A 26,192-nucleotide genomic window follows, 5' to 3' on the forward strand; every position below is an offset into this window, starting at 1 on the left:
TATTAGAATAGATGAGTGGAAATATCATCAATTGAAATGTTTTATTGGAAATTTACCGAAACCCCTGAGAATAAAACAGGAATGGAATATGTTTGAAAAGTTGTTGGAGACACGAAGGGATGGGAAGCACGGTATTTCAAAAGTGTATAGAATACTCACAGACTTAGACACAAACACAAAGTTAAACTTTATAACAAAGTGGGAAAGGTATATGGGAGTTGGGTTTGACGAAGATAGAGAGAGAAAGATGTTTAGATTGATACACGATAATACTAGTATGAGGGAGGTTGAGGTTAATTATAAGTGTATGACACGATGGCACATCACACCGAGTGTAGAACACAAGATGAATGGGGAAAATTCAAGTATGTGTTGGAGAGGATGTGGAGAGATCGGCACGGTGTTTCACATATGGTGGGAATGCCCGAAGATCCAGGCTTTTTGGAGGATAATAGTCAAATTGATTAAAGAAATAACTGAAATTGACATAGGGTTAGACCCAATGACGTGCCTCCTACACAATGTGGAGACATCTGTAAATAAATATAAAGATTCAGGTATATGGTACTTCTTGAATGCTGCGAAAGGGTTGATACCCAAGTTTTGGCGGAAATCGGAGGTACCGAAGGAGGAAGACTGGATTAATAGAGTAAACCAGATAGGTAGAATGGAAAGATCATACCATATGCAGGAAGATAGGATGAGAGTTTATTCTAGGAGGTGGGAAAAGTGGGAAAGAGCAGGATTGAAAGAGAAATATAGGAAAATATAAACTAACATGTTAGCAAAGCCTCAAGAGATTAGAATGGGTTAGAGTCTGCAGAGGGGGAGGAGGGGGGATGAGGGGTGGGAAGGAGGGGTTGTGGGATGGGGAAGAAAAGAGTTTTTTATAGTAAGGGAAAAGTAGAAATGTCATAAATGTTTATTTGTATAAGAATTTTTTCCCTTTGGGTTTTTGTATTAATATGAAAAATTTAATAAATATTTAAATTAAAAAAAAAAAAAGAAGCAGTACAAACAGCCAATCAGGTGTGCTGCAGTGCAAGGAGCATGCTGATAGGAGGTGGGAACTGCTTCTCCTTTCACTGTCCAACTGCAGGATGGAGTTGTGAAGTGACTCTGTAAGTGAGAGTGAAACTGCAACAGAAAAAGATTAAGCCCCATTCCCTGCCAGAGGGCTGTGCGTTTGTGTGACTGTATATCTGTTTATCCATCTATTTAGCTGCTTGCCTGGATTTCAGCTTTAAGTTTAGGTAAACTAAGTGCTCATGTACACGGGGCATTTGGAAAACTCTTCTGAACGATGGAAACTGACTGCTGGAAAACGTAGCTTAAAAAACGTCAGTTTAGCCGCGTTTGCATATCACGTTTATGTGTATTTGCGTTTAGAAGCGTTTTTAAAAGATAACCTCAGGAGACCTTCCCAAATGCCCAGAGTGCAATAAAAAATTAACTATTTTTTGAGAGGAATAGAGAGAACAGTATGTATTGAGATGACCTGTCTTTTTTGGTTGTATTCACTGTGGATCCCATCATGAGCATAATGCGGCACGTTCTACCATTTTTTCCTTCACGCAAAACCTGGAACTGACTGCGCTGGTGTACCGGGTCCATTTGAATACATGGAAAATGCTTTGCATGCATTTCTGATGATGAAAAAAGGCTCTGGACAGCATCTGGATATGAAACAGGTAAAAAACGCTTCTAAACGCAAACGCTTATAAACGCGGTTGACCGTGTTTACAAGCGTTTACATGCATTTACAAGCACTTGGCTTTTGAAACGCTGGTAAAATCTACTCCTGAACGCAAGTTTGGTGCATTCAAAAAAACAACTGTAAACTCAACTGCCTGTAAATGACTGTAAACGACTACGTGTACATGGACACATAGGAAAACATTAGGGAGAGTTCAGGGGCTGCTGAAAAAATTGCTGAACAGCTCCTAAATGTCAGTTTTTCAGCTGCAGTGTGCATGAGCCCTAATTGATGCCCAGTAGCTCATATTTGGTGCCCAGATTAAATACTGTAGTAAAGAAAAAATTAGAACCTTCCTTGTATCATTTTAAATAATAACATCACTATGGGACTTGGCATTGCACCCTGGTACAGTCAGCAGTGTATCCATGCATCTCACATTTCTCTCACAGGGATAGAACATTTTGCCTATATATCTTATGTGTTGGTGAATATATTAGATGGTCAAGTAGGGAATCTGAAATATACTTTCTACTATAATTCATCATTTAGATTCTAATTAATACTTTTGGCATATAGCTTTTAGAATGTATAGAATTCTGACACCTGAAGTCTACTATGGAATCCTTGTTTCTTGTGATAATTATGTTTTAATAGAGTTCTGTTATGAATATATTCAGTTTATTTAAACCTGTGAAAATGGCGTTTAGAGAATCTGTTCTAATATTCAATGTTTTGTATGAGATCTTATGTTATATAATAGCATCTGCGCAATCAGTTCCCTGAAGTGGATGTTGATCCACAAAACACATTGGCAGATATGTAAATCAGTGATTTATAAGGACTGAAGTGCAAATGCCTCATTTACAGTTACTCAAGTGTACACTGAAGATTGTGTTCTGAAGAGCAAATACTGAAAAATAACTCTGGTGGATATTCCACCTTTATTGACATTTTTGCATAGATTATAGTCAAGGAACTATGGAGTATATACAGTTGTGTTCAAAATAATAGCAGTCAGACATCACTAACCTGATTAATCACTGTTTTTGGTAGAAATGATATTTCTACATAGCAAATAATTTACTAGCAGGTGTAGTAGAGTAATAGAAATCCAACAGACCCAACAGTCATGACATGCATGCTGCTGATTCTGTGTAATTGAATCACTAATTGAAAGGGGCATGTTCAAAATAATAGCAGTGTGGAGTTCTATTAGTGAGGTCATTCATTCTTTGAAAAACAGGTGGCAATTATTGCCCTTATTTAAGGAAGGAAGGCAGCAAATGTTGTACATGATGGTTAAAGTGCATTTCTCTCTAAAATTCTGAGGAAAATGGGTCGTTCCAGACATTGTTCAGAAGAACAGCATACCTTGATTAGAAAGTTGATTAGAGAGAGGAAAACATATAAAGAAGTGCAGAAAATGATAGGCTGCTCAGCTAAAATGATCGCAAATGCTTTAAAATGGCAACCAAAACCTGAAAAACGTGGAAGAAAGCGAAAAACTACCATTCAAATGGATAGAAGAATAGCCAAAAAGGCAAGGACTCAGCCAACAATCAGCTCCAGGAAGATCAAAGAAGGTCTAAAGATACCTGTGAGTACTGTTACAATTAGAAGACGCCTATGTGAAGCCAAGCTATCTGCAAGAAGCCCCCGCAAAGTCCCACTGTTGAAAAAAACACATGTGCTGAAGAGGTTACAATTTGCCAAAGAGCACACTGACTGGCCTAAAGAGAAATTTTGTGGATTGATGAAAGTAAGATTGTTCTTTTTGGGTCTAGTGGCCGGAGACAGTTTGTCAGGCGACCCCCAAACACTGAATTCAAGCCACAGTACACTGTGAAGACAGTGAAGCATGGTTGCGCAAGCATCATGATATGGGGATGTTTCTCATACTACGGTGTTGGGCCTATTTATCGCATACCAGGGATCATGGATCAGTTTGAATACATCAGAATACTGGAAGAGGTCATGCTGCCTTATGCTGAAGAGGAAATGCCCTTGAAATGGGTGTTCCAACAAAACAACGACCCCCAAACACACCAGTAAATGTGCAACATCTTGGTTCCAGACCAACAAGATTGACGTTATGGAGTGGCCAGCCCAATACCCGGATCTTAATCCAATAGAAAACTTGTGGGATGACATCAAAAATGCAGTTTCTGAGGCAAAACCAAGAAATAGAGAAGAACTGTGGAATGTAGTCCAATCATCCTGGGCTGGAATACCTGTTCACAGGTGCCAGAAGTTGGGTGACTCCATGCAACACAGGTGTACAGCAGTTCTCAGAAACAGTGCTTATACAACTAAATATTAATTAAGTGATTCAAAGGAAAGCAAAATCTTCAAACATTTTTCAGTTTATATAGTGAATGTTTAAGTTTGTAAAGAAGAATACAAACACTGATTTTTTTTGAACAGTCTAATATTTACTTTTCTTCAGTTTTTTTAGAGGAACAACTCAAATTTGATATATTTTTCTCATGTTTTGATTTGGAATAGAATGTGTAGTGTTCCCAATGCATTTGTGTGTATGGAAATAAAAGCTATTAGAAGGATCTTGAGCTTTAGTCACTTTTTTCAACACACTGCTATTATTTTGAATACAACTGTACTTGGTAATATGAGCGTCTGGTTTTTTCCTTTATAGCACCATTATTGAGAAATGTTAAACCCTCTAATGGCGAGTTGAGCTATTATAGGTTTGTTTATGCACATGCTTCTGGGGCAATATCGTGGTTGCCATTGGCAATTTCCAGGTGACCAAGAATGTGATATATATATTTACTCATTATGTGGATTAAAGGACACATAGCAATCATTGCCAGAAAGGCAATTATTTTCAATCATCAGTGAGATAACAGAATCAAAACGGCTATATGTACGCCTAGACAGTTTTTATACATTAATGCGTGTTGATAAGATAATTCTCTTTCAAAAGCATGCAAAATGTTATGATACATATAAAATATTTAGGATGCCACAGGTGTGTAATTTGGTGTAGTCAGGGCCAAATTTTGACCATGGGGGACCTGCTCCCACTTCCGCTGCGATCGCCTAGGTCAGTGGTGGGCAACCTTTTTTTTCAACTGAGCCAAATCTCGCCAAAACCACGATTGAAATTTATTTTGAGAGCCACATTTTTAAAACTGAAAATACATAGGATGGTACACTGTTTTTAGTTTCAATAAGTTTTTATAGTAATTCATCCCCCGTAGTAATTCATCCCCCATATAGTAATTCATCCCCCATAGTAATTCATCCCCCATATAGTAATTAATCCCCCATATAGTAATTCATCCCCCATATAGTAATTCATCCCCCATAGTAATTCATCCCCCATATAGTAATTCATCCCCCATAGTAATTCATCCCCCATAGTAATTCATCCCTCATAGTAATTCATCCCCCATATAGTAATTCATCCCCCATAGTAATTCATCCCCCATATAGTAATTCATCCCCCATAGTAATTCATCCCCCATAGTAATTCATCCCCCTTAGTAATTCATCCCCCATAGTAATTCATCCCCCATAGTAATTCATCCCCCATATAGTAATTCATCCCCCATAGTAATTCATCCCCCATATAGTAATTCATCCCCCATAGTAATTCATCCCCCATAGTAATTCATCCCCCTTAGTAATTCATCCCCCATATAGTAATTCATCCCCCCTATAGTAATTCATCCCCCATATAGTAATTCATCCCCCCTATAGTAATTCATCCCCCATATTAATTCATCCCTCATATAGTAGTAGTAAGTAAGTAGCAAGTAGTAAGCCAAGTCCCCCCTGTGTCAATTCACTTACCTTTGCTCCGCGCGTTCCTCTCGCCGTGTTCCCGCACCGTTCCGGTCTTCAGGGCGGACTGTGAGAGGAGCCTAGCTCCTCTCACGTTCGTCACGCTGCCCCGCCTACACACATCCTGACAGCCAATCACTGGCTATCAGGATGTGAGTGGCAGCGAGACTGGCCAATCATTGCATTTGAGCGCGCTGCCCTGGCTGTTTTTTTTTTGGATCACGCTGCAGAGTCCCTGCCGCCCGAGAGGAGGGAGGGGAGCGGCCGCCTGGCACACAAGAGCCGCATTAAAGCGTGTAAAGAGCCGCATGTGGCTCGCGAGCCGCGGCTTGCCGACCACTGGCCTAGGTGATCGGAAACGGAGGTTGTCCTCCTACCCTCTCTCCCCAAAGTCTTGTGGGACACGTGACAGGTCCCGGAAGACAATGGGGACATTCAGGAAGTGCAGCGATACTCATGCATGCGCAGTGGACACCCGGCTGTGAAGCTGCAAGCTGTCACAGCTGGGTGCCAACACTGAAGATTGCGGCGCCCGTACTACAGGACGGACGGTGAAACGGGCTGCAGCGGGGCAACGCGGGATCGTGAGACAGGTGAGTGGCTGTTTTTTAAAAGTCAGCAGCTAGTTTTTGTAGCTTCTGACTTTTATTTTATTACAGAGTGAGTGCAACTCTGCTTTAAGCGCATGTGTGGTTTGCTTGAGCTGCCAAATTTTTTTTTAAAAACAATACAATCTACCAGTCCAGAGTAAAACATTTTACAGAAGATGGCAAGGAAAATATTACTTCCCAACATATATTCAACCACTTCAATATCGGGCACTTTTACCCCCTTCCTGCCCAGGCCAATTTCCAGCTTTCGGTGTTGTCGCACTTTGAATGACAATTGCGCAATCATGCAACACTGTACCCATAAAAAAAATGTTATCATTTTTTCACACAAATAGAGCTTTCTTTTGGTGGTATTTAATCACCACTCTTTTTTTTTTTTTGGGGATTTTGAAAAAAAAAAAACAAGATTTTCTTAGTTTCTGTTGCAAAATTTTGCAAATAAATAACCTTTCTTCATAAATTTAGATCAAAATGCATTCTGCTACATTTCTTTGGTGAAACTACTCCAAATTAGTGTGTATTATTTAGTCTGTGGGAAAGTTATAGAGTCTACAGACCATGGTATATATATATATATATGACAATCAATCAGCCCTGATGTACAGATGACCAATCTCATTTCTTGAGGCCTGAAAACACCAGGATAGTACAAATACCCCTCAAATGACCCATTTTTGGAAAATAGATAGTCTAAGGTATTCCGTAAGAGGCATGGTGAGTTTTTTGAAAGTGTAATTTTTTTGAAAATAAAGAAAAGAAACAAAACCTCATTTTTTTTTACACATTGTCATCAGTCCAGTACAGCATATCATATAACTGGTGTGGCAGTGATCAGGGACACTGACTGGTGACAGTATGTAAAAAAAAAAAAAAAATTATTTTGGTAAATTTTGTTTCTTTTTTTATTACTGTTTTCTTTTTTTTTTACTTTTTTTTCAAAACACTGTGACCAGAGCAATAACATTGTACTACTCTGGGCAAGTGATCAGGATTTTAATATTTTGTACACATTATGATTGCTAATACCAATGTATTTCAATGATCTTAGCAACCATTTTTACTGAATAAAACTGATTAATTTAGTCTTTTTTTGTGATTATCTGTGATTGGGCAAAGCTCATCACATGGTACAGATGGGCTGTGATTGGCCCTGTCTCTACCATGTGATCGTTGTCACCAATCACAGGTAACAACACAATTGGCTTGAAAGGAAACCATCCATTGTAAACAATTATCATGTGATCTGCTGTGATTGGTCACAGCAGTCACATGACACTGGCAGTGGGCCGGTGTAGTGATCTTTCATCAGCTGTGTCCCGTGAACACAGTCAGTGACAGATTGAGCTGCTGCGTGGCCCCACGGCCGCGGGAGTGGCACCTTCCGACAGAACGTCATATGGCGTCCACTCAGAAGCAGGAGCGTCAGTCTGCTATAGGCTGGGCAGGAAGATGTTAATAAGAAAAAACATTTTTAATACTATATATTTTAGGTTATTTTATTATTTATTTTTTATTATTTTGTTATTATACCTTGGCAGAAATTGTGAAATATTGGCATTGATCATGAAAATATGGCTAATCATGCCAAAAAACTTTTATTCAACCACTTGCCCTCCTGAAGATGTACCCCTCTTCCTGACCAGGCCATTTTGTGCGTTATGATTGCGCAGTCATGCAACGCTGCACCCAAAGGAAATTTACATCCTTTTTTCACACGAACTGAACTTTCGGTGGTATTTGATCACCTGTGCGTTTTTTATTCCAAAGCAGTGTGCAGGAGCTGACAGGGAGGAGAACTGTTTTGTTTACAAACAGTTCTCCTCCCTGTCGAAGATGCTCGGCAATCATGTGCGCTGGCGAGTAATCACCGACCGGGACCCGGGGATTAACAGCCGTGACCGAGAATGGTGGCACAGGTAGGGCCTCGCACGCACCCCCTACCCGGAACTGCAAAATCACATATATATATTTTGCACACCCGTGCTGCCCTGTAGCAGTATTTGTGGTATAAGGCGGTTTGGAAGCGGTTAAGGATAATGATCATATGAAGCCATTTATTATCACATAGTTGTTTGGCTCCTTTTTTAATCATAATGAGAACAGAAATCACCCAGATGGCCATGATCAAAAGTTTATATACCCTGGAATGTTAAAAAGTCCATGCGTTTTAGTTCTCATGTGGATGCACTTAGCAGGCTAGATACCGAACGATGGGGAGCAAAAAGGAACTGTCAAAAGACCTGTGTAACAAGGTAATGGAACTATATAAATATGGGGGAGGATAAAAAAAAGATATCCAAAGCCTTGAATATGCCAGTCAGTACTGTTTAATAACACATTAAGAAGTGGAAATTTTATTGATCCAAGCTAAGATCAGGTATACGAAGAAAGATTGCAGCCACAACTGCCAAAAGAATTGTTCGGGATACAAAGAAAACCCCACAGGTAACCTCAGAAGAAATACAGGCTGCTCTGGATAAAGACAGTGTAGTTGTATCCAGAAGTACCATACAACGATATTAACAAAAATGAGCTGCATGATTGAGTTTCCAGAAAGAACCCTTTACTGTGCCAATGCCACAAAAAAGCCCGGTTACGATATGCGTGACACGCCTCACAGCTTCTGGCACACTATAATCTGGAGTGACAGAACCAAAATAGAGCTTTATGGTCGCAGCCATAAGTGCTATGTTTAGAGTGACAAGAATACCATCCCCACTGTGAAGCATGGTGGTGGCTTCACAGCGGATGTGTGAGCTCTAAAGGCACAGGGAATCTTTTGAAAATTGATGGAAAGATGAATGCAGCATGTTACCAGAATATACTGGCAGACAATTTGCACTCTTCTGCACAAAATCTGCGCATGGGACACTCTTGGACTTTCCAGCATGATAATGACCCTAAGCACAAGGCTAAGTTGAACCTCGAGTGGTTACAGCAGAAAAACGTGAAGGTTATGGACCATCACAGGCTCTTGACCTTAATATCATCGAGCCACTCTGGGGAGATCTCAAAAGAGAGGTTCATGCAAGATGACCAAAGACTTTGGTCATCTTGCATGAACCAAGACGAATGGGCAGGTATACCAACTACAAGAATTCGGAGCCTCATAGACAACTATTACAAAAGACTGCGCATTGTCATTGATACTCAAGGGGGCAATACAAAGTATTGGGCAACTAAAGTTATGCAGACTTTTGAATGGGGTCATTTCATTTGTTTACTTGTTGCCATGTTTTGTTTTATGATTGTGCCATTTTGTTATAACCTACAGTTGACTATGAATCCCATAAGACATTAAAAATATGCATTTTGTCTGCCCACTCATGTTTTCTTAACAAATGGTACTATATATGACCAATTATCCAAGGATATGCAACCTTTTTAGCACAACTGCATATATATATATTATATTGTTTTGTATGTGTATTGGGGGGGGGCAGGGCAGTTGCCCCTTTTTCCCACTTATAAATCTGGCACTGGGTGTAGCAATGATAATAGAGATGGGGATTCTTGAACTTCAGAAGTAGCCCTTCAGGGACCAGCAGGCCAATAGCATTTACTACTACACTGCCTGTGGCTATATGGTTGGGAACCACCAGTTTCTAGCATCAATTCACTAAGATACAGTATATGAGCTATTTTAACTGCATTTGTTATTTTATGTCACAATAATCTTTTCATAAACAGTTTCTAGTTTGCATTGACATAACAGCTGAATTCCAGTGAAAGGGAAAATGTTTCTTGTATTAGGGCTACCCCTCCACTGCAAGAGTTAAATGCTTGTTTACGCCAAGCAGTCCTCTGACACCATCAACTTCAATGCAGAGCCTATAGCCTATCATTGCATGTGACGATGCCAAGGGACAGTCCACTGCCAGAGTGAAGGGAAGAAGAGCACTGGCTGCATGAGCAGAGGATTTTTAAAGTAAATCTTAAAGCAGAGTTACACTCAAAAGCGGAAGGTCTGCTTATTTGCCTCCTCCCCCCTCCACTGCCATATTTGGCACCTTTTGGGGGGGAGCGGATACCTGTTTTTGACAGGTACCCACTCCTACTTCCGGCTCAGTTTGCCACGGCGAAGTGAGCCGGAAGTTCGGCCCCCTCCTCCTTCCCACAGTCTCCTGGGAACTTTCACAGGTCTCAGAAGACTGCCGGACCAATCAGGAGGCGCAGCGTGACTTACGCATGGGCAGTGGGCACCAGGCTGTCACAGCCTGGTGATCACAGTTGAGATGCCGGTGCCGTGGAGGAGACAAGGGGAGAAGGGACGGTGCAGGTGAGAACATCGCTGGACCCTGGGACTAGTAAGTGTGTGTTTATTAAAAGTCAGCAGCTACATTTTTTGTAGCTGCTTTTAATAAACACAAAAACGGCTGGAACTCCGCTTTAAGGTCAAATTCACACATAAAATCTGGCAAATCGCAGAGCAACCAGAGCAATTTAGCTCTTTGGCCACTCTGCATTGCCGGCTGGATAGGGGGCAGTGTGGTTTATGAATTACTGCGCTGCACTATCCTTCTTATTGTTTTGTTTTTTACCAGCCTTATTTGAAGCGTACAAAACATATACTTCATACATTGCAATGTTTGGGCGGCACGACGCACTGCGCTGCCTGACATTGCAGTGTGATTTGGGCTGATGCACTGCGATAAAATGCAGCATGTCTGGCTGCATTGCAGTGTTAATGGAACAATTGTTTCCTTTGTGTCCCTGTGGTGATAGACATTAAACCATGCGGTAAAACATCTGTCACCGCATACAGTGTGACTTGGCCCTAAGTAAACATAAATTAATATTTAACCCTCGCAGTGCTGAGGCAGCCCCACTGCAAAGGGGCATTTTACCTTTCTCGTACATGGGCTTTAACTAATAAAAGCCTCTTCTGCTCATGAACTGTTGTTTTACGTCTTCCATAGAGGGCTCATTATGCTGCTCTGCTTGATAGACATCTCATGGAACTTTACAATTATCATCAAGTAGAGGCTATTGATATTTCACACAGCGGTTCCCTACACAATTATCCTTGTAAATTGACCCCTATGTCTGGTAGCCATCTATTTAAAGCCTTATAATAATTTTCAGGAAGGTACCCATAATTCCTCTGTCCTTTGTAGTTTTTAGCATCCTGAATATCAAAAGAACTTTGTCATTATGTACACATGCAGTAAGGGTTTCCTCTATCTGGATGTCACGCTGCCAGACAAAGTGATGCACTTACCTGATTATGGCTTCATTATGAATCAGTTTTATTTTTTATGTAAGGCAGCACATCACAAGGGGAGCCTGTCATCTGTGTGAGAAATGGTGTGATATGCTAATGTCGTGCGGCTTTGCTGGCAGTACTAATAATGCTGACTTAATTAATTTGTAACCCTGAAGGTAGATAAATCGATAAGACTGGGAAGACTCCATCATAACAGATCAACTGCTATTCATAAATCCTTTGTTAATGCAACAAAAGCATCAACTACAGCATCATAATATCTACAGTGATTGTGTTCAAATAACAGAATAATGTACTGCATATATTTATGTATAATAGAAAAGAATGATAATGGCAACACAAGGCAAGCTAATAAATATATTGTTAAAATGCATTTATTTAAATTGTCCCATCTTTAAAAGGGTGTTCAGTTCTGATTAGCAGGTCCTGTACTCTAAGTACCCTTATCAAACTGCATAACCAGGTCAGTGATTGACCTGAAGAACACATTACAGTTTTTTAATGGTCCACGACCCACACCAGACTGTTGTTGGACAATCAGGTCATCAGTATTTCTCTTCCCTTCCTGTAAGCATATTCACTGAGGGAGATTGACAGAAATGTTTAAAAGTAGAGCCCTGATTAGACTGGGATTCAGCTACTAGGTACTGCTTAGCCTTCTATTCTTTCAGTTATAAATAGTATATAATTGGGAATTCTTACTCTAAACTACAAAGAACACACTTTATGGCACTTCTGTATACAGTAGTGTAACTAGATGTTGCAGGGATACAACGCAACATTTTTATAGGTTCAACCTGTTTTCCAACTACCTTTGTGAGTATGCCGTGAGTTTTCTGTCGCACCAAACATTTTGCATACCTAAAAATAAGACATTTAAGGCTGGTAGCTAGCAGCCAATGTATCACCTAGTTTTAAACCCTCTGTCTATTATTGGCCTGTGGTAGACTATGCCCCCCCCTCCCCCTTAATTTTTTCAGCCATTTCACATTGGGATGCATCCAAGCACCATTCTTAACGGTCCTTTTTTTTTTAAATTCAGTGGAATGGAAATGTCCTCTTTACTATGGTAGTCAAGCTAACTGGTAGAAAGCCCTTACTTACATTGGTGGTCAGTGGAAAGACCTCTTTTGCATCGATGGTGAGTTGAAATCCCCTCCTCATACTGATGGAAAATAGAAAGTCCTGTTTATAGCTGTGGAAAGTACCTCCACCTCTTAGCATTACTCATCACTGAAATGGTCTTCTTTACACTGGTACCAATGGGCAGTTCTCCCTTTGGATTGATGATCAGTGGACAGCATTGTGGTAAGGGAACAGGTATCCTCAATATTGGTTGTCTGTGGACAGATCTCCTTCCCAGTATTGGTTAGTGAAGACCTGGCAACAGCAGTAAAGTTGATAAGTTAAAGCACAGGCCACTGAATTGAGAAGGTTCCAATGTATTTCCAAGACTAGTGTTCTAATGATGGAACCACATCCTACCAGTGCATTTACGATGTGTGCTGGGAGAGCTGAGGGGGGCCCTGAAGGTTGTAGGGGGCCCATGATTTCTAATATTTGCCCTCAGTAGGAGAATTGGTCCATCAGGTCACACCTATGACTCTCTGAACCTGGAGTTTACACTAATAGGCATGAGATATCTCCTGCTGTAATATGAACATAGAATTAATTAGGAGGTCACCTCTCTATGGTTTGTGTATGCACTATTAACTCTGCATTATTTTCTGGTCTTTATTTTTTTGTTTTCTTCTTATTCTTCCTTTCTTCTAGAATGCAAATCTGACTTCAGCTGGCAGATTAGTTAATTTGAATCATATATCCAAATTTCAGTGTAATTGCATAAGATGTCGGAGACTACAAAGGCTTTTTAATTATATCTGAGAGGTTAGAAGCTGAAGCAATTTATGCTAATTCATACCCTTGAACAATATTGGCCCTTTTTATCAGGCGCTGTATAGATTTAAATGTCTGGCTTTAATTCAGTTTTATATATATATATATATATATATATATTTTTTTTTTATTTTTAAATAAATTTAATAGTGACTACTAAACTATAGTTTTAAAAAAACTCGGTTTATTTGATTTTCTTACTAGAAATTATATCTCCAGCCATCATTAAAAAAATTAATCAGTGAAGGGACTGATGCAAGGAAATGAGATGACTTCCACTGCTGGGGGAAAGAGGGATTTTTAATCCTCTTTGACAGCGTCAGAGTCTGGAGATCAGGCATGCTGATCACTGCAGTGCTTTTCCCCTATACTACCACTGTTTCGAGAAAGTCTTATATGTTGTTGGAAACAATACATTTATTGAATTTTAAAGAGCTAGGATGAAAAACTAGTAAGTCAGCATAGGGCCAAATTTTTGTAACAAGTTCACAACATGGTATAAAAACATAACAATATGGCGAGGCTGAGACATGCAACCCAAAGTAAGTATTCTTGTACTTGTTCTGCATTACCAGTAATAGAGACAGGACAATAGTTTAGCATCAGACAGATTTCTCGGGTTGAAAGCCTAATATATTTCATACCAGGGTGCCCCAGTTTTTAATGGGCAGATTATCCAGTCAGAACAAGGCTCTCTTGGAGGTTAGAAGAGGCAATGAATAGATGAGCTGAGATCATTAGCAGATGAGCAGAAAGGTGGTATGGGGCCAGTTACAGCAATTGCAGAGCCAAAAAAACACGTTTTTTCCATTTTTTTCAAAGCCTTTTGAAGAAAAAACAAGTGTGGAATATGTTCTTTTACAGTGATAAATAATATATCTATGACATGGTATTCAAACTATATAACATGAAGACCTTAATGAAAGATTTCTGAGACTTTATGTAAACTCCTAAATTATTGCAAGTTCTCTCAGCTGAAGACAAGCAAATTCTGGAATACAGTTCATGTAACACAGCTCTTCTCAATGCAGTTCTCAGACAAGAGAAATATGCATTTTTGTCACTAGGGGGCATTACAGGGGAAAGGCTCTGGTTTAGTTTGCTTGTGGGCTTCACCTTGTACCTCCTACAGTTGGGTAATTGCTGGGATACAGTAGATCATGGGTGTTCAACCTGTGGCCCTCCAGCTGTTGCGTTTCTACCATGAGTCCCATGAGGCATTGTAAGGCTTACAAGCATGACTCCCAAAGTCAGAGGCATGATGGGACTTGTAGTTCTGTAACACATGTTGAACATCCATGCAGTAGATGATTGTTTCTGTCCTCTTATGCCTTCATTGACAGGTGGGGAGCACATTTGTCTGACAAATTTATCTGTACACCCTTTAAATGATTCCTATTATTGTTCTTCACCATCACAGCATAATGGTTCCCTATAGTCTGGTCAGGAAATTGTTTTTTCTTTTCACCAGTAAACTGGTGGGACCAACATCTAGAGTTTGGAAACATTTCCACAGTGAAATTTCTGCTGACAGCTAAAGCTGCAATTTGCAAATATTGTGAGAAGAAATAGTCTTTTCCAAGTGCCACAAGGTGACAAAACACATCCTGGTATGTCAGAGGTGTCCTAAAGACATTAACATATGCTTTCTGGAATGAAAGGATGAGAACCATAATGAAAGTGCAAGTAGCTTTTCCCTCCAGAGTTCTCATTCCAGAAACACTCTTTCTGCTTTCTGAATCATCACACATTGTTTCTTCACCACTGCATTCCAAAAATGCATCATCCCTTCATTTATAGATACAATGACAGCTGAAAATCAGGAGAGCATTGATCAAGCTCTTCATAGAACAATATATGCTTCTGGATCAGCACTGTCAATAACTGAAAACACATATTGGCAGGAAGCTTTTAAATCAATATGAGGGAAAGGGGGGGGGGGGTTACCTGTTCTCATGTATAGGTGAAATGTTCCTAACATATACAGTCCTTGTTATTCGATTTGTAATAAAAAATACAATTTTAAAAATAAAGTTGACTTTATTTACTGAATAGGCTGTACTTTTATTTCAACCATAATATTTTTATATACACTGCATTTCACCTTCCCAGTGTAATAAAATGACTTTTAATTTGCAAAACTACTCAAGACTGAATTTCTTTTTATTTAAAATTTTTCCAACATTTCCATTTTTCCACAAAAAAACAGGGAAAAAAAAGGTTTTTTTCCATGGTTAAAAATTTCCAGAAATGTTACATCTCTAGGTCAGCTCAAGAGTTTTATTGTATTTGTTAGGGGTTGCTAGGAGATGTCTAAAGCTGGCTATATACTAATAGAATTTTGTTACCAACATTTTAATTTTAAGAATTTTCATTCTATTTTCTAATTATTATTAGAGTTAAATTGCAATTCATTTCCAGCCACAGTGATGGAAAAAATTTTGAAGCAGTAGTATGGAATTTTTTTTCTTAAACAATGAATGTGGTTTTTATTCCATTGTCTCCAAAATCAGATTATAAAAGCAAAGTTTTTTGAAGTACTTTCAAACAACATTTGTCAAGTCATTGAATGTACTAATGGAAATTTTTGTACGAATGTTATTTGAATATTCTAATGAACAAAAAATATACTAGTGTATGGTCAGCTTTTGGCTTAAAGGCCAACAACTACAAAAAATATTGTATTGGATTTGTGATTTTACTTAGTATATTAATTTCTTTTTTATTCCACATGCCTGTATTTATAATTATATTATACATTTACATGCAGTTTTAATTTATATGGTTTAAAGTCTAAATGCAGTACCAAAAAAAAAAAATCAACACAAGGGCCATTACTTCAGTAGGATGTGGTCCTTGTGCGGATGTCTTTTCTGTTAGCTGAAATCTTCCTCCACTGAAACCCCCACCCCTTCTCCATCAATAGAGGGAGTTTATAGAACTGGGGAACTATGACAGGCACTAGTCAAGATTGACCAACTATGCTTGCCTTTTCTGTCCAGCTGCTCTAATCTTAGAATCTGTGCTATAGCTTCTATGAAAGAAAAACTATCTGTGAATGGAGGATGGGTGAATAATCAAAAGGTCCACCCTCGTTATTCATAGATCACATTTCTTTCATAGAAGCTCTAATACGAATTCTATGAGTGGAGAAGCTGGATAGGAAGGATGGCATGATCAAGCTGTCTTGATGAGTGCCTTTCATAGCTCCATCAGTTCTATTACACCAACAGCACTGAAAGATTATGGCAAAGAGGCATCAATGGAGGAGGATTTCAGTTAGCAGAAAAATTAGCACAAGGGACACATTCTACTGACTGTAAGTAATGTCCCTTGTGCTGTTTTAGGTTTGACTGCATTTACCCATTAAATAGTTTTTTCTAAAAGATTAAGGAAAAACTTCTTTAACTTCTTAAGAAGGTGCTCAGCACACCAAACATGAATAAAATACAAAGACTTAATTTCACCACTTGAAAGCAGAGCATGTCATTGTCGAGGTGTTGCGTTATAAGCTGGTAACATAACATGTTTCAATCAAAAAGGTAATAAAAGCTGTGCTTCTACTACATCTGTATTTGACTATGCATGGATCATGCGAATCTTGATTATAATCAGTGGAGAGAGAGGATTGAGGGTGAGCTGGTAATTTTACCCTTATTTACAATTTATTTGTCACTTAATTAACCCCTGAACACCACCTTCTGTGGGCCCTTTAATTGGGTTTAACCACTTGCCTACCGGGCACTTATACCCCCTTCTTTACCAGGCCAATTTTCAGCTTTCAGCGCTGTCGCACTTTGATTGACAATTGCGCGGTCATGCAAGATTGTACCCATATGAAATTTTTATAATTTTTTTCTCACAAATAGAGCTTTCTTTTGGTGGTATTTAATCGCCACTGGGCGCTTTACTTTTTGCGCTATAAACAAAAAAAATTGCAAAAAATTTGAAAAAAAAAAGTTTCTTTGTTTCTATTATAAAATTTTTCAAACAGGTAATTTTTCTCCTTCACTGATGTGCGTTGATGAGGCAGCACTGATGGGCACTGATAGGCGGCACTGATGAGCACTGATAGTCAGCACTGAAGGGCACTGATAGGCAGCACTGATAGGCAGCACTAATAAGGTGGCACGGATAGGCGGCACTGATAGGCAGCACTAATGAGGTGGCACGGATAGGCGGCACTGGTAGGCGGCACTGATAGGCGACACTGATGATGGGTACAGATAGCACTGATAGTTGGCACTGACTGGCATCACTGCTGGGCACTGACTGGCAGCACTGCTGGGCACTGACTGGCACAACTTCTGGGCACTGACTGGTGGCACTGACTGGCAGCACTACTGGGCTGAACTGCTGGGCACTGGTGGGTGGCACTGGTGGGCACAGGTGGGTGGCACTGGTGGGCACAGGTGGGTGGCACTGCTGGGCACAGGTAGGTTGCATTTCTGGGCACAGGTGTTTGACACTGCTGGGCACAGGTAGGTGGCACTACTGGGCACAGGTGGGTGCACTGCTGGGCACAGGTGGGCGGAGCTAGTGGGCACACTGCTGGGCACAGGTAGGCAGAACTTGTGGGTGGCACTGCTGGGCACCGATCATCAGGGCACTGATCATCAGTGCCCTGATGATCGGTGCCGATCCCTGCTCTAACAACTGCCGGTTCTCGGCAGTACTTTCCTCACGATCTGACAGCATGAGGAAAGTGCAGCCGAGAACCGGCAATTGCATTTCCTGGTGATCAGCGTGTCATTGGACACGGCTGATCACGTGGTAAAAGGCTGCTGCGATTGGCCTTTTACCACATCACGTGATCAGCTGTGTCCGCAGGACACAGCGATCACGGAGATCGCTGGGTGCGTGCCCCCGGGGGTGCGCAGGAGAGCGCATTCTGGGAGGACGTCATATGACGCCCACCCAGAACTGGCCGGCCGCAGTGCAGCCGTCATTCGGCTATCTGCGGTCGGCAAGTAGTTAATGACTGGGAGGCAGCGCGGCTTCTATATCTTGTAACTACTGGGATTGGTTCTCACATGTCACATGATCATGTGAGGGTTTACATGATCAGAAGCCCATCTCACTGGTTCCCACTCAGGACCAATTCAGGGAGTGTGTAGTGAACGCACCCTTAGCACACAACCTCAGGTTGTTGTGGACATATATGAGCAGATCTGCTGAGCGTTAAAGCCAATTTTTCTTACCACAGTACATGTTAACTGCATGATCGCCAAGAGGTTAAAGTCCTTTTAAAATGACCTATCCAATTAGGGCCGTTCACATTTGTGCAATCTGAAGCATTTGTCATGTGACAGTGCACAACAAGATGAATCCTATTATTTTTATATAGGTTTTGTTTACCCTTTTGTTTGATGGTGCAGTGCAACTTGGAGAGAGGCGCATGAGCTTTTCCTTTTAGGGCAGTATAGTGTTTTTTTAGACCCATAGACGTAAAGGGAATACATAAAAAAACACAGGTAACATGCATTTTTGTAATTTTTGGAGCATGACAACAAGCCTCCACCCCCCCCCCCCAACATGCAACAAAAATGTGCCAAAAAGCCATGAAACTGTTGATGCAGAAGAGTGAACAGAGCTACTTTGTCAGCAACACACTGCTATGTGAATTCACTGCAGTATGAACATAGTTGTCACCCTGGTTTTTTTTAGTTGCGCATTTTTTTCATTTTTGGTTGCGTTTTTATGCATCATGAATTTTTTTTGTAGGTGGAGGAGTCTGAAATTAATACACAAAAGTTTACTAAAAACACATGTACAGATTTTTCCATGTGATCACATTGAAATATATGGGGCCCAAATGCACTATGCTGCACCAATAGAAGCACCAGCACCTTGCCTTCACCATATTGCATTGATGTGAATGGGCACCATAGTGAATAATGTGATTGGTCTGCATGGAAGGCAGCTGCAGGAGATATCACATTAGTTTGAAATGGGCTCAAGGGTCATTCCACAGCAAACTGCACATAATAAATAGCCACAACATTTAAAAAATGTATGTGTATTGATGTGTATAGAACATGCATTTTCATTCACATTGGGCTGCGTTATGTTGGGTTCATACGCGAGTTGGCATGCATTTTCATAAAATCTGTTGGGAAATGACAAGTCCCTGGAAGGATGAAAGTACTAACACTTGTGCAGGTTGGGAATGCTTGCCAAATCACACACTTTCCCAACTCAGAAATAAAATGTTCTGCTCTTTAGCAGTCGCACAGGGGTGCTATTGATTCTAAATGGCATCTCCACACATTGTCAAAATTCCCATGTTTTTGTGCACTACGAAACTGCATAGTGACGCAGCAACATGCGATTCCATGCGGGATGCTTTTTAAAAAAGGATATGGGGCTTCTTTACCTGCATTTCTTGGGGATAAAGCAGCCTACTTAAATGAATGGGTTGCTGTACCATGATATGTGCATGCAAAAGCTCTGCACAAGTGTGAATGTACAGGTGAAACTCAAAAAAATTTGAATATCGTACAAAAGTTCATTTATTTCAGTAATGCAACTTAAAAGGTGAAACTAATATATGAGATAGACTCATTACATGCAAAGCAAGATAGTTCAAGCCGTGATTTGTCATGATTGTGATGATTATGGCTTACAACTCATGAAAACCCCAAATCCACAATCTCACAAAATTAGAATATTACATGCAATCAATAAAACAAGGATTGTACATAGAACAATATTGGACCTCTGAAAAGTATAAGCATGCATATGTACTCAGTACTTGGTTTGGGCCCCTTTTGCAGCAATTACTGCCTCAATTCGGCGTGGCATGGAAGCTATCAGCCTGTGGCACTGCTGAGGTGTTACGGAAGACCAGGATGCTTCAATAGCGGCCTTCAACTCTTCTGCATTGTTCGGTCTCATGTCTCTCATCTTTCTCTTGGCAATGCCCCACAGATTCTGTATGGGGTTCAGGTCAGGCGAGTTTGCTGGCCAATCAAGCTTCGTAATCCCCCGGTCATTGAACCAGGTTTTGGTGCTTTTGGCAGTGTGGGCAGGTGCCAAGTCCTGCTGGAAAATGAAGTCAGCATCCCCATAAAGCTGGTCTGTGGAAGGAAGCATGAAGTGCTCCAAAATCTCCTGGTAGGTGGCTGCGTTGACCCTGGACTTAATGAAGCACAGTGGACCAACACCAGCAGATGACATGGCTCCCCAAATCAACACAGACTGTGGAAACTTCACACTGGACTTCAAGCAGTGTGTGCCTCTCCATTCTTCCTCCATACTCTGGGTCCTTGGTTTCCAAATGAGATGCAAAGGTTGCTCTCATCAGAAAAGAGGACTTTGGACCACTGAGCAACAAACCAGGTCTGTTTTTCTTTAGCCCAGGTAAGACGCTTCTGATGTTGTTTGTTGTTCAGGAGGAATACGACATTTGAAGCCCATGTCCAGGATCCGTCTGTGTGTGGTGGCTCTTGATGCACTGACTCCAGCCTCAGTCCACTCCTTGTGAAAGTTCCCAATACTTTTGAATGGCCTTTTCCTGACAATCCTCTCCAGGCTGCGATCATCCCTGCTGCTTGTGCACCTTTTTCTTCCACACTTTTCCCTTCCACATAACTTTCTATTAATGTACTTTGATACAGCACTTTGGGAACATCCAACTTCTTTTGCAATTACCTTTTGAGGCTTTCCCTCCTTATGGAGGGTGTCAATGATGGTTTTCTGCACAACTATCAGGAGTCTTTCCCATGATTGTGATTCCTCCTGAACCAGACTGAGAGACCATTTAAAGGCTCAGGAACCCTTTGCAGGTTTTATGGCTTAATTAGCTGATTAGAGTGGGACACTTTGAGCCTAGAATATTGCACCTTTTCACAATATTCTAATTTTCTGAGATTGTGGATTTGGGGTTTTCATGAGCTGTAAGCCATAATCATCACAATTATGACAAATCACGGCTTGAACTATCTTGCTTTGCATGTAATGAGTCTATCTCATATATTAGTTTCACCTTTTAGGTTGCATTACTGAAATAAATGAACTATTGCACGATATTCTAATTTTTCAAGTTTCAACTGTAGACCAAGGCCTCATTCCCACAATGCAACTTAATTCAGGTGTTGTGTGCAACCTGGAGCTAGCAGTCCCACAGCGGTCAATTGGGAGGCAAAAAGCTGAATGGACACAGCTGCTGCTCCAAATGTGACATCCATGCAGGTGCCCCGAATGCACTGGTCATATACCCAAACTCATATGGATGTCACATAAAGAGCAGCAGCTGTGTCCGTACAGCCGCTGCATCCCAGTTGACGGCTGTGGGACTGCCGGCATCGGAATGAACACAACACCTGTGCATGCCCCATGCCATTTTGGAGGGAATTAATAAAAAGTGTCTGGGACAATCTTTGCCTTGACTTTTTCCCATCTGGAGCACAGCCATTAGCATTTAAATTTTCATTTTCTAAGCTGTGTGGAAAAAAATGAATGATACAAACTGATTGGCTGCTCTGGGCAATGACACCAGTTGAGAAATATTTTCTTTCAGACACATTTTATGAAGTCCTTTCCTGTGGATTTGACAATAGATTTTATTTATATTGCTCTGTGTATGGGGCCTGAACAGAGGCACTTGCACATTATTAGAGGGAATGGTCTGCCTAGTGATTCTGGAAAGTTCTGTGTTCTAGGATTGGCACATGACAAGAGAATTCAGTCAGCTGACATCTCCCCTCAGCCGATCCCAGGACAGTAGCTGGGAACACCTGAGGTAGGAGCTGTGATCTGGAGCCGTCAGGTGTGGCTGTGACACAGGCAATACAAGACTTGAACGTGAACAGCCATGCTGGTGCCCGGGAGAGTGCCGGATGGCCTGCTCTATGCCCCCTGGGCCTTTAGGAGGAGAATTAATAGACATTCACATATCAATAGATGGCTCTGAGATAAAAATGGAACTGAGCATCTCTCTGCCATTACAGAACCGTGTGCATGGAGTTCATTGGATGGCTTGCCTGAGGTAAGATAGCTGGTGGGCAGTAATGGCCATTGGAAGAGTGAGGGCCCTCATATTATGGTTTGTGGCCTTCACTATCACAGAAACTGGAGGCCTGACAGAGCCTGGGAGTGACTGAGGTGCTGAATGTCCAGAGGGGCAGTGAGTTTTAGGTGTATACTTACTGGGCTGTAATCCCTTCAATGTATACATTGATTGATATGTTGTTTTTGGGGGATCCACCTGGTTACTTGCAAAGACAACCATTTTTACCTGCTGGTGCTGTCCACCCTCTAATATATATTTAGTTATAGTTTATGGTCGGTGGAGAAGTTTGAGAAGCACTGCAATGAAATACAGCATTGGGTTTTATTTACCAAAGGAGTAGAGGCTGTTGGCATGTTCACATGTTTTGAACAGGTTGAAACCTTTCCCCCGAAGACGTCACATACAATGAACCTCTTAGGGCGTGGCCTGTACATGATGTCATCACGCATCAGTGCTGACCGTAATCGGCAGTTTTTACTGTGAGCTTTCAGCCTGCTATTTCATCCTATGTACAGTGCTAGGATATATGCTTTGTAAGGATACTACTTGTTCAAGTCTACTAAACGGTGAGAGGTTTTTATGACGTACTTCACCGTGGAAGTGTATTCTTTCATCCTCCGGTGTTAATGTTTGTCTGTCGTGGAGCGGCACCCATTCCCCATTCGAAGCTAGTGGATGCTATTAGACCAAAGTGATTTTGACCATTTATAATATTATGGTCCATCGCATCCCGTAAAAGGCGTCTGTCTACTGGTGTCACTTGGTGGTGGATCCCACTTATTTCCAGCGAATATATTGCACTTGCAGAGTGATTGTGATTCTCCATATATACTGTGAAGCAATTCAATTTGGATGCACATTTATTTATAGATGGACTGGGCTTTCATATAAATTGTTTTTTGGTTGCATGTTATATTTAAAGGACTAATAAAGAAAAAATTATCTTGCGCTACCAAACCTTTGATAAGGTAAGAGTGGCTGCAAACACCAAATTGCATTCCTACAACACTAAAAAATAAATGAATAAATAAATAGTGCTGCATTATGCCCCTCTGCAAAACTAACCATGAACCAAAAAGTAAACACCGACAGAGCTCCTAAGGTAATATAAGTGCATACCTTGAAAATAACCAAGCACAAGTGACTGAAAGGATCCAAAAAGACTAGATGCCCTGCTAGGCAATACCAAATATGAACAAATCAATATGTGCCGCTCCAACATATGTACAAATAGATAATTTGAGTAATATATATCAAGGCATCAATAACAATAATAATATATATAAAAAGCACACAAAATAAAAAGAAAATATTAAATAATATCAAATTAAATAAACATCTTCGGAAGGAAATGTGACATAATTTCCGGTCGGACGGCGGCTGCCATCTTGGTACACCTGTTCCTATGTATTTCATTACCAATGCTTGTATGGGTCTGCTGGCCCGATTTTAAAAGTTGAGTATTCTATACCTAGTTTTTATACATTAAACATAGACGTACTGCACTATCAGATGTCCTTTGATGTTTTTTTGAACATGGTTTTCTGAAGAGGAATTGGAGAAAGAGGCAGTAAAGTATGCCTAGAGAGGAGAGCTGGTTAGATTTTGGATTGATATTAAAGCGCATTTGACCTATATTCCCTATAGGTCAAAATGGGAGGTGAGCGTGCATGCTGGTGGAGGATTTTTAAAGGTAATCACTTTTCAAGTCACTTGTTGAATATATGCTTATTTGAAGATTTTTCTGCATTACAGATCTTGATTTTTACTACATTTATGGACATTTATTCACAGACTGTCACTGGGTTGAGGGCTCAACCGAGTGTTTATTTAATTTGATTTAATTTGATATTACTTTGCTTATCCATTTGCACATATGTTGAAGTTGCACATATTGTTTTTTTTATATTTGGTATTGCCTAGCAGGGCATCTATTCTTTTTGGATACTTTCATTCACTTGTGCTTGGTTATTTTCAATGTATGCCGTGTGGGCGGAGCCCTGCCCAGCCACGCTGTTTTTATATTGTGAGAATGGGTACAGGGAGAGGACCCCCTGCCTGTTGTCACAGGGAGGGGGGATCAGGGGGAGAAGCTGCAGATGCTAAACATGTTACATGTTACACCCTAAAAATAGGTGAAACATGTAACATGTTCCAAAGGTGAACAGTGTATGTGGTTTTTGTATTGGAAAGGCCATTCATTCCAAAATCGAATGTTAAAAGCAAACAAAATTTGGAAGTGCTTTCCAACAGTTATCAAATGTAGTGAAAATGTTCTTGTAAATTTTCATACAAATGTTCATTCAAAAATCTACTAGTGTTTGGCCAGCTTACAGTGATACTAAAGGTTATTTTTTTGGCTTAAAATAAAAAAAGATGTTATACTTGCCTGCTCTGTGCAATGATATTGCACAGTGATATCCTTTACCTCCTCTTCTGAAAGTCCCCTGCCAAAACTGCATGCTTTTCCCTGTTCTGGGTGCCTCTTGTGAAAAGCCCGGTGCTAAGGAGTCACCCATTCTCACATACCTTCATAGACACACTCAGTGCTAGTAAGCCATGTCCTTGCTCCCTCCTCCCATATGGAAGAAAAATATATTTGAAATATATTTTAAAAATATTCTTCCCAAATATATTGCCATATATTTGTAATGCTACAATTTTGGCTCTATTCAATATATTTCAAAACATATTTCAATTAAAATAAATAAATATATATATATATATATATATATATATAAAATACATTTCAAATATACTGCATATAAACATATATTTTTACATATATTTGTAAATGTATTCCAAAAATGTAGATTTGTATTTTTAAAGACATACAGTGTATTTGAAATGTATTTTTAAAAATATTTCTTATATATGTTGTGATAAAATCGCATTTCAACATGCAGTATGTATGTATATATATATATATATATATATATATATATATATATATATATATATTGAATATGGCCGAAATAATTTGTAGCATTTCAAATATATGGCAATATATTTGGGAAGAATATTTTTAAAATATATGTTTCTTCCATGTGGGCTGGCAGGAGTTTGACAGCCACAAGAGCCTATGGCTCTGCTGCCCTCAGTGTCTCTTGTGAGACCAGGAAATGAGGGGAGTGGTTCTGAAGCTGGGACAGCACTCGATCGGTGACAGGAACCAGGTAAGTACTTAGGGATGACAGTGGGCAAAACAAATAGCGGGACTTTTTTTTTTACCTTAAGGCAGAAAATGCATTGTAATAAAACACCTTTAGACTTTAAAACTACTTTAAATGAACAGCCTTTACTAGGCCTTGTTCACACGGGCAGCAGAGGAGTGATGATTTATGATTTCATTTCACTCAACCACCTACCAGTAGATAACATTACTAGTGGTCATGTCTGTGCACATTACTATGGTCATGACACAATAAATTTTATACAGCATGTCACGTTTGGTAGGCAGCACTATTGACAAACATGCCCAATTCAAGTGAATGGGACCATACTGCAACCACAATGTAACCATGTCTAGTGCACACAGTTCTCCCCCCAAAAAAGGCATCCACGAGGCAGCTGTCAACCAACTCTGAAAATCGATCACTTTTCAGAGCTGTCAGGAAGCAGCCACATGTGTGAACAAGACCTTAGTAAATCAACCCCCAAGTGTCATTTCCCCCCAAGTGCTTGCCTCTGTTTTAGCAGCATCCTAGAACTGTGAAATTGGGTGTCCCTGTGATGGCATAATCAAAGTATAAACTATTCAGGTAACAAATTGCTCATTATTGATTATTTGCATAATTCAGAGTGATGGTGTACATTTGATGTTGGGTTACGCTGTTTACACTGCTTGGTATATAAACATAATTTTAAATTGCAGATTTCCAGAGTCATTAGACTCTTGTGTTCTAATTTTCAGTTTAAGCGTATTTGTTTTGATGTTAT

General features: G+C 40.2%; 1 protein-coding gene across 1 annotated transcript in view; it reads left to right on the plus strand.

Moving 5' to 3' along the window:
• MTUS2 (microtubule associated scaffold protein 2) overlaps window positions 1-26,192 on the plus strand; it is a 783,807-nt gene that overhangs the window by 38,679 nt on the left and 718,936 nt on the right. The window lies entirely within an intron of this gene.

The sequence above is a fragment of the Staurois parvus genome, unplaced genomic scaffold, assembly GCF_062004578.1.
Source record: "Staurois parvus isolate SC_StPar_1 unplaced genomic scaffold, SC_StPar_1.0 ptg000387l, whole genome shotgun sequence".
In the NCBI taxonomy this organism is placed as follows: domain Eukaryota; kingdom Metazoa; phylum Chordata; class Amphibia; order Anura; family Ranidae; genus Staurois; species Staurois parvus.